Here is a 12,452-nt window from a genome sequence, read left to right on the forward strand (position 1 = left end):
AAAGAAGTCCTGATTTAGTGTTTAGAAGATTCACTCCGATTACTGTTTGAGGAACAGCCTGTAAGGATACAAGCATGGAAGCAGAAAGATAAACTAGTTCGTTATTGCAATAATCCAGGTGAGAGATGACAGTGGCTTTGTGAAGGGTGGCAACAATACAGAAACTCCAGACAGAAGGGGCAAATAATTTAAAAATAAGCCCTTTAAAAATAGACATTTAAGGGTTATATATCATCATTTTCTCCCAAGTGAAATAGTTAAGGCTAGGGTTGAATAGAAGCTCATTAGGACTCTGAAATCTACTGGGTGGTGTTACATTCCAGTATTTTTTACACTTTAGTGGAAACTTATGGTTCCATTGCCACCATACCCACCATCAGACATTGGTTAAAACTGTATATATATATATATATATATATATATATATATATATATAGTCTAGCTATACATTTTTAGCAGACAAGCCCTGAGCTAGTGAGTAATAAACTTCCATGTACTGACATCGACTGTATAAAAGATTTCCCATTTTTCTGCAGACAAGGGAATGGGAAGGTGCATTACCATCCTCAGAGGAAGTCACTTAAGAGACTCTGCAGCTTTGAATTGGGCTTGTAGTCTAAATATCCTCTCAAATACTCCTGATTTTCTGGGTTTGAGTGGTTGGTGTGGCTCTTGGTGAGGGTCTTTAGGTCACTGGCATTCTGTGTTGCAAACTATTGGTCTTTGTGTTTCCTCCCGTTAATGCCATGCCATCTTCACGTAGAAGGCTCAGCCAGATTGGCCTGGGTTGCCTTGTTGCACCTCCTTTGCTGTTCTGCAGTATTAAATCGGGGCCTCTAAGGGAACATTTCTATCTCTTCGGGCAGCCCAGCCCTGCCCAGATTTTATCCCTAGCCTGCAAGTCCCTCCAACCACTCCTATGATTGTGGTTGGACCCCTGCCTTTCTCTTTAACTCCATTTCATGCCACTTTCCCCAGCCTCCTGGGACATCTGTTTCCTGAACTCACCAAGGTTATTCCTGCCCTAGAGTCTTTCCTTCCCTGTTCCATCTGCCTGGAAAGCTCTTCCTCTAGACCTTCTGGTAGCTGGCTCCTACTCACCATTCGAAAGTCCCTAAATCTTCCCTTGGGTTCAGCATCAGTAGATTAAATGAACACCTAAGTTATACGGATCCTGCACACCAATCAGAAGAAAGGTTAAACACCTTCTAAAACAATAAGGGAGGGCAGGCAAGCCAGTCTAAAAGACAAGAGAGAAGTTTGTAGCACCGTCTCACTCCTGCAGAACAAAGGAGCAATAGTTTTACCTGAGCATATTTGATACCTCCTAAGCTGTGAGTCCTTTATAGCTCTGTTATGGTCTGAATGTTTGTGTTCCCCCAAAATTCATATGCTGAAACCTAACCCCCAAGGTGATGGTATTAGGTGATGAGGCCTTTCGGGGTGATTAGATCATCTAAGCAGAGCCCTCATAAATGGGGTTAGTGCCCTTATAAAAGAAGCCCAAGGAAGCTCCCTTGTCCATTATACCATGTGAGGTTACAGCAAAAAAATGACCATCTAGGAAGCAGGCTCTCACCAGACACCAAACCTGACAGCACCTTGGTCTTGGACCTCCCAGCCTCCAGAAACATAAATTTCTGTTCATAAGCCACCCAGTCTATGACATTCTCTTATAGCAGCCCAAACAGACTAAGAAAGGCTCCCAATTTCTAAACTATTACTCTGAGTAAAGGCATGCCTGATAGAGAGAGGGCTCCACACTGAGGGCTCTCAGAGATGCTGTAGTGGGACCAGGAGACCTGAGGTCCAGGGTGATCTGCCTTTCTGGAGAGGATGATTTTTGAGTCTGGAGACATTTTTTTGTGGTCTCAGCAAGTCATCAGTTCTGTGTTACGTCTTGTCACTGAGTCACATACTACTAGAGTTATCTTTATTCCAGACTGGCCGATATTGGCTTCAATAATATCGCAACCAATCTGTTGTTTCTACTGAGTCATTTACCTTATCTGTGGCTCTGAGTAAGTCATTTCTGTTTTAACTTCTTTGCCTGTAAAGATGGGGATAATGTAACCATCTCAAGACATTACTGGTGTTGCTGCAGTGACCAGGTTCGAACAAGAGGAAGTACTTCGAAAGGGTTAATTAACCATTACGTGACTAGGAGGTAGGATTATTAATTACTTGCATTTTGTCAGATCACAACAATTACAACCCAACCCAACAGTTAACAGCAGTGTCTTCCAAGTCCCGCTGAGTGGGAGGCCTGCCAGTGTCAAAACATATTAGAATCAAGGCTTACCCAGGCAGCTACTTCTGGGGTCCATAACAGCACGTGTTTTTCCTGTACTCGGTGAGGGCCCGTCCTTGCTGGAGTAAGTGAGTACACTGGCTCTCCTCCTAAGTCCTGCCTTTCCCCAAATAACTTTCCATCCTCTATTTCACTTTCCTTTCTTCTTCTTGCCCATCTGTTCCCCTTCCTTATTGATCACTCAACTCAAGCAGCCCCGCCCTTCATCCTGGTCCCTTCCGTTCATTACCTCCTCCTCTCATTAGTCTCCCCAGCCGCTCACCCTCCTCCCGACCCAGCCACTTTTCTTTGCACGTCTTTTCTGTCGCGTCCCTGTCCAGAAAGCCCATTTCACCCAGCGGCACCCTCTGTGCACCAGACTCTCTCCCTCCTCTCACCCCAGCCGTTCCTGACAGCCGTTTCCGGTGCATTGCTCAGGTTCCCAACAGCAGACACTGCAAGTTCAAAGCTGGCAGGAGCGCACGGGCTTCATGTGCGCCCACGGGTGGGGGCCCAAGGGGCGGGGCGTCGGGAGGGCGGCGCCTCAGCCCCTGAGAAACAGACAGATCAGATTTCCCCGGGGCTCACCCAAGCAAGGTGACCTATCGGTCGGTACCAGCTGGAGCCCGAAGTTTTGCGTGTTGCGTGTGGCAGGGCCTGGCGCTGAGCCACCCCTCCCTTGGGCACACCTCACATGTCTACATCTCCTCCAGAGCTGGCCTGGGTCAGTCTCTCCTTCAGAATCTGCCCTTGAGAGGATTTACTGGAAGGCAATGTGACAAGGCAAAGACCATGCAAGCCGGACCTAGTACCCATTCATGGGAGTGTCCTCCCTGTTCATGCTCTCTCTATAAAATAACTAATTTTATCATTGTTTTTATAATTGTTAAATTATACTTGTTGCAACTAACGTGATTATTTAAGGAATGCACTGAATATGCTGATAGTGGAATTGTATTTCCACAAGCCCCAGCAGAATTTGCTCTCTTAAAGGCCAAAATTTACCTCCTAAAGCAGCCCATTGGGTGCTGGATAATTCAAGAGAAAACTCAGCAGAGGCCTTGGGCACTTCGCAGGAAAGATTACACTTTGAACACAGTCATAAAATTTTGCTCTCTTTTAAAACCCCACTAAAAGTACAGGAAAGGGATTTTCCCCCCTAATATGCTATTTGCAATATGGGTGAAGGTGAGAGGAAGTTAGGGAATAGGATTTCCTCATCTATCCCAGGCCAAAATGTATAATGTGCCCCCACCTCTCATGCTCTGTTGCCCCTCTGGCACCACGCTGAGGATTTCCTGATCCCTTAACTGAGTTTCAAGGGACTTTTTTTAAAGGTATAAATCCTTAGAGATGGTGAGAAAAAAGAGGTGATGACAAAATTTTGGAAACTGAAAAATAGATGGACAGGTGTTTTATGACTTAGGACACCTAAGTAAGCAGAAACCTAACCCGTCAGGGTAAACAAAGAACTGCCCTGACTAAATGACAGAACCCTCAAAAGGCCTAGGAATTGGTGGTTCAAGATATCTCTGGAAGTGGGAGGGGGAGGGAAAATAAAAGAAGATCCGTTGACAGCTGTTGAGAAAAAGATTTCTAGATCTTCCCTAACTCTCTACTGCTCTTCTCACTGGGCAGAAGACAAGAGATTTGTCTGGTGAAGGAAAATTGAGGGTTCTTCAGGCACCCTTGAAAGCAGGCTTACCATAAAACAGCCGGAAGCTTAAGTGCCCATATGCACAGAAAATGCCTGGTCAGCCTACCCCCACCCCAAGGTCTGCTCCCACTGGCTCCCCAAATGCTGCAACCTGGGCCTTTATTCTCTTCAGGGAATTGGAGAAGTTCTCTAGGACATCTCACCAGCCAATAAGGAAAGAACTGAAGGTCTAGACATCTGGAGTTCCCAACAAACAGCCTGACCAGATCAACCTACAATGAAGCTCCCAGCTGCCCAGCTCTAGCCACTGCTCAGAACTTCTGATCAGCTGTTAGTCCTCCACTGTTAAACTAAGTCCTGTCCTACTGTGAATAGGACTGACCTGTACAACCAACCAAATTCCAAAATCGACAGCCACTACATAAAGTAAAGGATCAGAAGTCAAATGACTTTGGTCTTCAAAAGAACATCTTCAGGGCTTCCCTGGTGGCGCAGTGGTTGAGAGTCTGCCTGCCGATGCAGGGGACACGGGTTCGTGCCTGGGTCCGGGAGGATCCCACATGCTGCAGAGTGGCTGGGCTCGTGAGCCATGGCCGCTGGGCCTGCATGTCTGGAGCCTGTGCTCCGCAGCGGAAGAGGCCACAACAGTGAGAGGCCCATGTACCGCAAAAAAAAAAAAAAAAAAAAAAGAACATCTTCAAAATATTGGTTAAAAAATTCCCAACCTAGAATTCTATATCTGGCCAAACTAAGAATCCAGTGTGAGGGTAGAATAACACATATATAGACATAAAGATATCAAAAGTTTACTTTCCATGCATCCTTTCTCAAGAAGCTATTGGGATATGTTAGGGCCAAGACCAAGGTAAAGTTAGGTACTTTCTTGCTTTGGTTGCAAAATTTAAAAGAGCATCAAAAAATTTAGTCATCAAGATAAAAAATATTTTAGTGCAATATTAAAATAAATTAAAATTAATGCCAAAAAAATCCATGTTGAACAAAAACATCAAAATGTTGAATAAAGACAAAATCCAGCAGGGCTGGGATTAAGGTGAGGTGAGTGAGGCCAGCTCATGCAAGTGCAGGACGGGATCCCATCTTCATTAAACATTTTGATATTTTGTTGGTTATATACATCAGCCCTACTTAAAGTAAGACAGGACTACATAAGGTCATGAATACAAGGAGGTGAACATCATTGGGGATCACCTTGGAGCCTGGATATCACAATAACAATACTTACGCTATTATTTTATTAGGTGAAAAGGGGGTATAAGATTGCGTGTGTCTGGTTGGTGGAAATGAGAGTTAAACCCTCATCTTCCTTGGAGGGGTAGTCAACAGGTAATACTGCCAAACAGAAGAACCCAGAAGTAATATTAGCATGTTATTAAAAGACATGGTGTTAAATACTGGAGAAAATGGATAAAAGATTTGAAAATCATTCCCGCTGGGGAAGGGGAAATGAGCAAGGCAGGGGCCCGGGGACTGCTATTTGTCTTAATGTTGTAGAATAGTTGACTCTTTAAACTGTGTGCATATATGACTAATAAAAATATTAAGATAAGTAGATCAGTGTTCGAGATTTCAAAAAAAAAAAAAAGAAGACTCTAAAGTACTCATAATGGGGGACTTCCCTGGTGGCACAGTGGTTAAGAATCTGCCTGCCAATGCAGGGGACCTGGGTTTGAGCCCTGGTCCGGGAAGATCCCACATGCCGTGGAGCAACTAAGCCCAGGTGCCACAACTACTGAGCCTGCACTCTAGAGCCTGCAAGCCACAACTGCTGAGCCCGTGCACCTAGAGCCCGTGTTCCACAACAAGAGAAGCCACCGCAATGAGAAGTCCACGCACTACAAAGAAGAGTAGCCCCTGCTCACCGCAACTAGAGAAAGCCCATGAGCAGCAATGAAGACCCAATGCAGCCAAAAATAAATAAATTAAAAAAAATAAAGTGCTCATCATGGGAAAGGCAGAAGTTTATTGGACTTCATTACATGATGTTATGATTCAGTATTATTTTTACTTTGGATTACATATAGAGGTGGCTGCCAGCGTTGTCTCAATGCTAGGGCATCTAATAATTTTCCTTAGCTTGTATTTCACAGGGGAGGTAGCTGCTGTATCTCATGTAGCCCACACAACTCCATAGCAAGGCATAAAATATCCCCAGGTGAGGGATACTGACAGATGAGGGGAACTGAGGCTCAGAAAGAGAAAGTAACCAGTCAGAGCTAATCACTCCATAGTTAATGGTATTTGGGTAGACTGGGTACCAGATCTTTTCTGTGAGACCAGTTTTTCTGTTTTTCCTTTGGCCATTGGGAGCACAGGGTCTTAACCACTGGACTGGCAGGGGAGGTCTCTGACCAGGAAACTGGTGTTAGCGCTTTACCCTGTAGCTGCATATTGGTCTCCTCTAGCCAGATCCCCACTTTTTTTTTTTTTTGCGGTACGCAGGCCTCTCACTGTTGTGGCTTCTTCCGTTGCGGCGCACAGGCTCTGGACGTGCAGGCTCTGCGGCCATGGCTCACGGGCCCAGCCGCTCCGCGGCATGTGGGATCTTCCCGGACCGGGGCACGAACCTGTGTCCCCTGCATCGGCAGGTGGACTCTCAACCACTGCGCCACCAGGGAAGCCCCAGATCCCCACTTTTGCTGCCTAGTTCTGGTTTGATTTGCATCACCGTCCCAAGTTCGTGGATGCCGCTGCTCCCTGACAATGTGAGGGTCCTCCATCTCTGGCTGCACTTAAAGCCAGCCTTCCTGCCTCAACTACGCTAAGCTCTTGCTCTTGCCTTTTCTGGGCTGAACTACAGATCCCCACATCTAGGCAGCCTGGGGGCTTCCCTTTAAGTTCCCTGAACTGCTGCCCATTACTTCATGGAGGGCTAATACAGCTAAATTTAGAAGGATCAAGGGATTATCTGATTTGAGGCGAAAAAGGGATTTCTTTTCCCCTGCCCACAAACTGAATTCTACCTGGAAGGCTCTGCCCCTGTCCAGGTGGGGCCTTTGCACCTGCCTTTCCTTGTCCGCATGCAGTGTGGTAGCTCTGTTTCTTGACACGTAGATGGGATCTTGTATCTTGGCTGGGAGTGTCTTGTGTTCTGCCTTTCCCTTGTGGGTCAAAGCCCATTTGTTTCACCCTGGGAAATTCACTCAAACCAGCCTTATCGTTCAAATAAATGTACATTCCTCAAGAGCGCTGGCATGTCTTATCTCTCACTACTTACATGCCAGGTTAGTATCCTGGAGCCCCAGACTGTTTGATTAAGGCAAAGTGCCTAATTTGATGAAGACAATGTGCCTAAGACAATGAGCCTAATTGGTCAACTATTTCCCTTCCCAAGATGTAGATACTTGGCTGGGTTAGAATTCTGTTTTGAAAAGACTGGGCCCTACCGAAAGGGAGGGGCTGATCTTTGTGATGGACTAAGCATCTGGCTGACCAAGTGCCCCCTGAGGTTGGGGGACAGTTAATGAGGCTCAGAGAATAGGAAGCAACCAGTGAACCACGGTTAGAATCTGTGACAAGGACTGTCACTTCCGGGATGGCCCCACCTCCAGGCATTATATCCCAGCAACAAAGCTTTGACCTCAGAGGGGGCTTGCTTTCTTCCCCACCCTTTCCATTTGCTTTTCTTCCCATAGATAACCTGAAGGAACAAAGTCTGTCCATAGAACATCCCTTGCTCCCCACTAGTCATACCTGAGTAATCAGAGTGTATAGTCCTCCAAAGGTCTGGCTTGAGTTGTCTATGAGAGGGGCCAGCTTCTGGCAGAAGGGCCCCCCTACCCCCATGCATGTTCACTGTGATACCTCCCCTTCTCTGGTTTGTCCCCATATCTGAGACTTAGCTGGAAACCTGCTTTCCTGGAACGTTTGAGGGGGGTTAGGTTTCCAGGACAACTGCCATCCTCATTTTTTGCGGACCTGGCTTCCCTTTCTCCGGGGGGCTTCCCTCCAGGCATAGAGATACTAGAACTGGGGCTTGCTGAAGGATTCAGGTCTGTAGAGATAGACTTACCTGTGCTTCTACTTTGAGCCCTGAGAAGTGTCCTGAGTGGTTCTAGTTGCTCCCAACTCCCCAGCCCTGAATGTCCCCTCTTGGAGGTCAAAGTCAGGATGTATAGTGAAAAGAGCATGGGCTTTGGAGTCAGGTAGACCTGGGTTCAAATTCTGACTCCACCACTTTCTAACATCGTCTCCTAGCAGACTCTGAGTCTCCCCTTGGACTCAGGGTTCTGTCCCCCTCAGTTAGGGGAGGGCTTCTCTCTGCAGAGGGCTTTGTTTCCTGGTGCTGTTCCTTCATCCTGGTCTTAAAGCAATCTCAGATCTAACCCTTCCTATGATATGTGCTTGTACAATGGTACAATGATAAGCACTTTTTTTTTTGGTCGTGCTGCGCGGCTTGCAGGATCTTAGTTCCCCAACCAGGGATTGAACCTTGGCCCTCGGCAGTGAAAGCGCGGAGTCCTAAACACTGGACCAGCAGGGAATTCCCAAATAAGCACTTTTGAGCATTGTTTCACCTAATTCTCAAAATGGCAGTGTGAATTATGATTCTGATACCAATTACAATGTTTTTTACTACACCACCAAGCAGTGATCTGACACCAGCTGGTGTCTTATAATTCAACCCAGTTCAGACATTATCTACCTGGAGATAGTGTCAGATCCCACAGATTAAGAGCTCAGTCCTACAAGACTGGCCCCCCCTCCCCACCTCCACTGCCCCAGATGCTGTCGTGAGTCCAGGTTGTCACTTGTGCTTCTGACCAGCCAGTTATAAATTGAAGGTTCCCACAGCCCCTACCTTTGGTTTGATTCATTTGCTAGAGCAGTTCCCAGAACTCAGAGAAACATTTTACTTACTAGTTGCTGGTTTATTATAAAAAGATATAACTTAGGAACAGCCAGGTGGAAGAGATGCATAGGGCAAGATATGTGGGTAGGGGTGCAGAGCTTCCATGTCTTCCCAAGTGAGACACTCTCCCCAAATCTTCATGCGTTAACCAACCTGTCAGCCCCTGTCCTTCTGAGGTTTTATGGAGGCTTCATTACATAGGCACAATTGATTAAATCATTGGTCATTAGTGATTGATCTCAATCTCCAGGCCCTCTCCCCTCCTCGCATCCTTGGAGGTCAGGGAGTGGGGCTGAAATTGACAACCCTCTAATTACTTGGTTGGTTCCTCTAAGGAAGGAGCTCCCATCTTTAGGTAACCTAGGGGTGGTCCAAAAGTCACCTCATTAACATAACAAAAGATGCCTTTATGGCTCTCATCACTTAGGAAATTCCAAAGAGCTCTGTGCCAGGAACAGGACAAAGACTGAATGTATATTTCTTTCTTTTTTGTTTTTAAATCTTTATTGGAGTAGCGTTGCTTTACAATGTTGTGTTACTTTCTACTGTAAGGCAAAGTGAATTAGCTATACATATATCTCCTCTTTTTTTGGATTTCCTTCCCATTTAGTCACCAGCATTGAGGGGAGTTCCCTGTGCTATACAGTAGGTTCTCATAAATTATCTATTTTATACCTAGTATCAATAGTGTATATATGTCAATCCCAATCTCCCAATTCATCCCACTACCCACCCCCCTTCCCCTTTGGTATCCATATGTTTGTTCTCTATGTCTGTGTCTCTATTTCTGCTTTGTAAATAAGATTGTCTATACCAGTTTTTTTCAGATTCTGCATATAGGCGTTGATATATGATACTTGTTTTTCTCTTTCTGACTTACTTCACTCTGAATGACAGTCTCTCGGTCCACCCACATCTCTACAAATGGCACTATTCCATTCCTTTTTATGGCTGAGAAATATTCCATTGTATATATGTGCCACATCTTCTTTATCCATTCCTCTGTTGATAGACATTTAGGTTGCTTCCATGTCCTGGCTATTGTAAATAATGCTGCAATGAACAATAGGGTGCATGTGTCTTTTTGAATTATGTTTTTTTCTGGGTATATACCCAGTAGTGGGATTGATGGGTCACACGGTAGTTCTATTTTTAGTTTTTTAAGGAACCTCCTTCTTGTTCTCCCTAGTGGCTGTATCAATTTACATTCCCACCAACAGTGCAAGAGGGTTCCCTTTTCTCCACACCCTCTCCAGCATTTATTGTTTGTAGATTTTTGTGGTGATGGATGGCCATTCTGACTGGTGTGAGGTGATACCTCATTGTAGTTTTGATTTGCATTTCTCTAATAATTAGTGATGTTGTGCATCTTTTCATGTGTTTGTTGGCCATCTGTATGTCATTTTTGGAGAAATGTCTGTTTAGGTCTTCCACCCAGTTTTTGATTGGGTTGTTTGTTTTTTGATATTAAGCTGCATGAGCTGTTTGTATATTTTGGAGATTAATCCTTTGTCAGTTGCCTTGTTTGCAAATATTTTCTCCCCTTCTGAGGGTTGTGTTTTCGTCTTATTTATGGTTTCCTTTGATGTGCAAATGCTTTTAAGTTTAACTAGGTCGCATTTGGTTATTTTTGTTTTTATTCTCATTACTCTAGGAGGTGGGTCAAAAAAGATCTTCCTGAGATTTATGTCAAACAATGTTCTGCCTATGTTTTCCTCTAAAAGTTTTATAGTGTCTAGCCTTATATTTAGGTCTTTAATCCATTTTGAGTTTATTTTCGTGTATAGGGTTAGGGAGTGTCCTAATTTCATTCTTTCACATGTAGCTGTCCAGTTTTCCCAGTACCACTTATAGAAGAGGCTGTCCTTTCTCCACTGTACATTCCTGCCTCCTTTATCAAAGATAAGGTGACCATAGGTGCTTGGGTTTATCTCTGGGCTTTCTATCCTGTTCCATTGATCTATCTTTCTGTTTTTGTGCCAGTACCATATTGTCTTGATTACTGTAGCTTTGTAGTATAGTCAGAAGTCAGGGAGTCTGATTCGTCCAGCTCCATTTTTTTCCCTCAAGATTGCTTTTGCTTATTATGAATCACAATATCACAGAAGTTAACGTAATTATTCCCATTTTACAGGTGAGACTGAGAACTCACTAAGATAACTTGTGCAGAATCACACAACTTTTAAAAGGCAGGACCACTGGTACACAGATCTTCAAGGCTTGAAAGAAGGCAAAACAGCATAATGGAAAGAAACAAAGCTTTGGAGGCAGATACCCGAGCTCAGTTCCTGCCTCCGTTCTAGCTGTAGGGCTTGTGTAACTTCCCTAAGCTTTCTCAGCTTCACTTTCCTCTTCTGTCAACTGAAATTGTTCTGGAGAAGAGTTTTGAGAATGAAATGAATTGGTATATACAAACTCCTGTCACACAGCACCAAGAAGCATCAGATTTCACCCCCACCTCCTCCATCACCCCACCTCCTAGGCCCAGGCTCAGTCATCTTCCCATGACATCATGATGTTCCCTGCCCAGGATGGGAAATCAGGCAGGAATACAAATAAGTATGACAGAAGAGAGAAAGCAGTAAGTACTCTACAAGCAGACAAGCTTTGCGAGGATGACCAAGCAGGACTTCATGGAGACAGTGGTATTACATCTGGACCCGAAATGTTTTGTCAGATTTCAAGAGATGGAAAAAAGATGGGAGGATCCCAAGATTCCACATCTGGTAACTAGATAGGGCACAGGGTGGAGTGATGGATGTGTAAGTATTCTGCAGATGAAAGGGCGGCACAGTGTGTGAAATGGTGTTATTTAGGCCGTGCCTATGCACTAGGTTCTAGGTTAGCCCTGGGCCACTGTACTTGAGCTCATACTCCAGGCTGAGAGGCTGGACTGATCCCTCCCCCACTGAGCTCCCCACCTCCATCTGATGGTCAGCAGGAGCCCAGGCCCCAGCTGGAGGGGCTGACAGTGGGGCAGCCTCAACAAGGCGGTCTCTCCTTCAGAAGGGATAGTGGGGCTGGGGGCTGGGGAATGCTGCAAGGGCAATGGGCAACCTTATTTCCACCCCCTGGAAAGCTGGCATGAGAGAAAAAGGTCCAATATCTTGCTTTCCACAACTCCGACCAGCTGGGATTCTATTTTTAACCAGTGCTGTCTTAGTTGACAGCTTGGAACGCCTTCTCCACCCTTTTCTTCCTTCCTCCTGCCTCTTGCAGCCCAGAGCCCTGTAGAAAGGATGGATGGGAGCAGCTCAGCATTGGTAAAGAGAAGACCACTCTCCCTTCTCACTACCCTTCACTCCATCCAGCCTTTTTCCAGCATAGTGGGTGGATTTTAAAGATATTATTGGCTGAGAAGCTAATGAGGCTTAAATTTCAGGGCTCCTCATTCCACAGGTCTCTTCCAAAGGGCCTGGTCAGTGTCCTAGCAATTTTGTATCTTTAATTTCATTTTTTTTCCTTAAAAAAGGGCACCCAGTTTTATAAGCTCCAGGCCCCACAGAACTTGGGTCTGCCCCTTGATGGGTACGGCGTCTCTCCCACCTCCAGCTCAGTGCCTACTTCAATAGGGTTATTTCTGTCTTGGTCCAATTTATTGTATTACCTTGAGCAGCTTTCTTTCTTGTTCTGGG

This window comes from Lagenorhynchus albirostris, chromosome 9 (genome assembly GCF_949774975.1).
Source record: "Lagenorhynchus albirostris chromosome 9, mLagAlb1.1, whole genome shotgun sequence".
NCBI lineage: Eukaryota > Metazoa > Chordata > Mammalia > Artiodactyla > Delphinidae > Lagenorhynchus > Lagenorhynchus albirostris.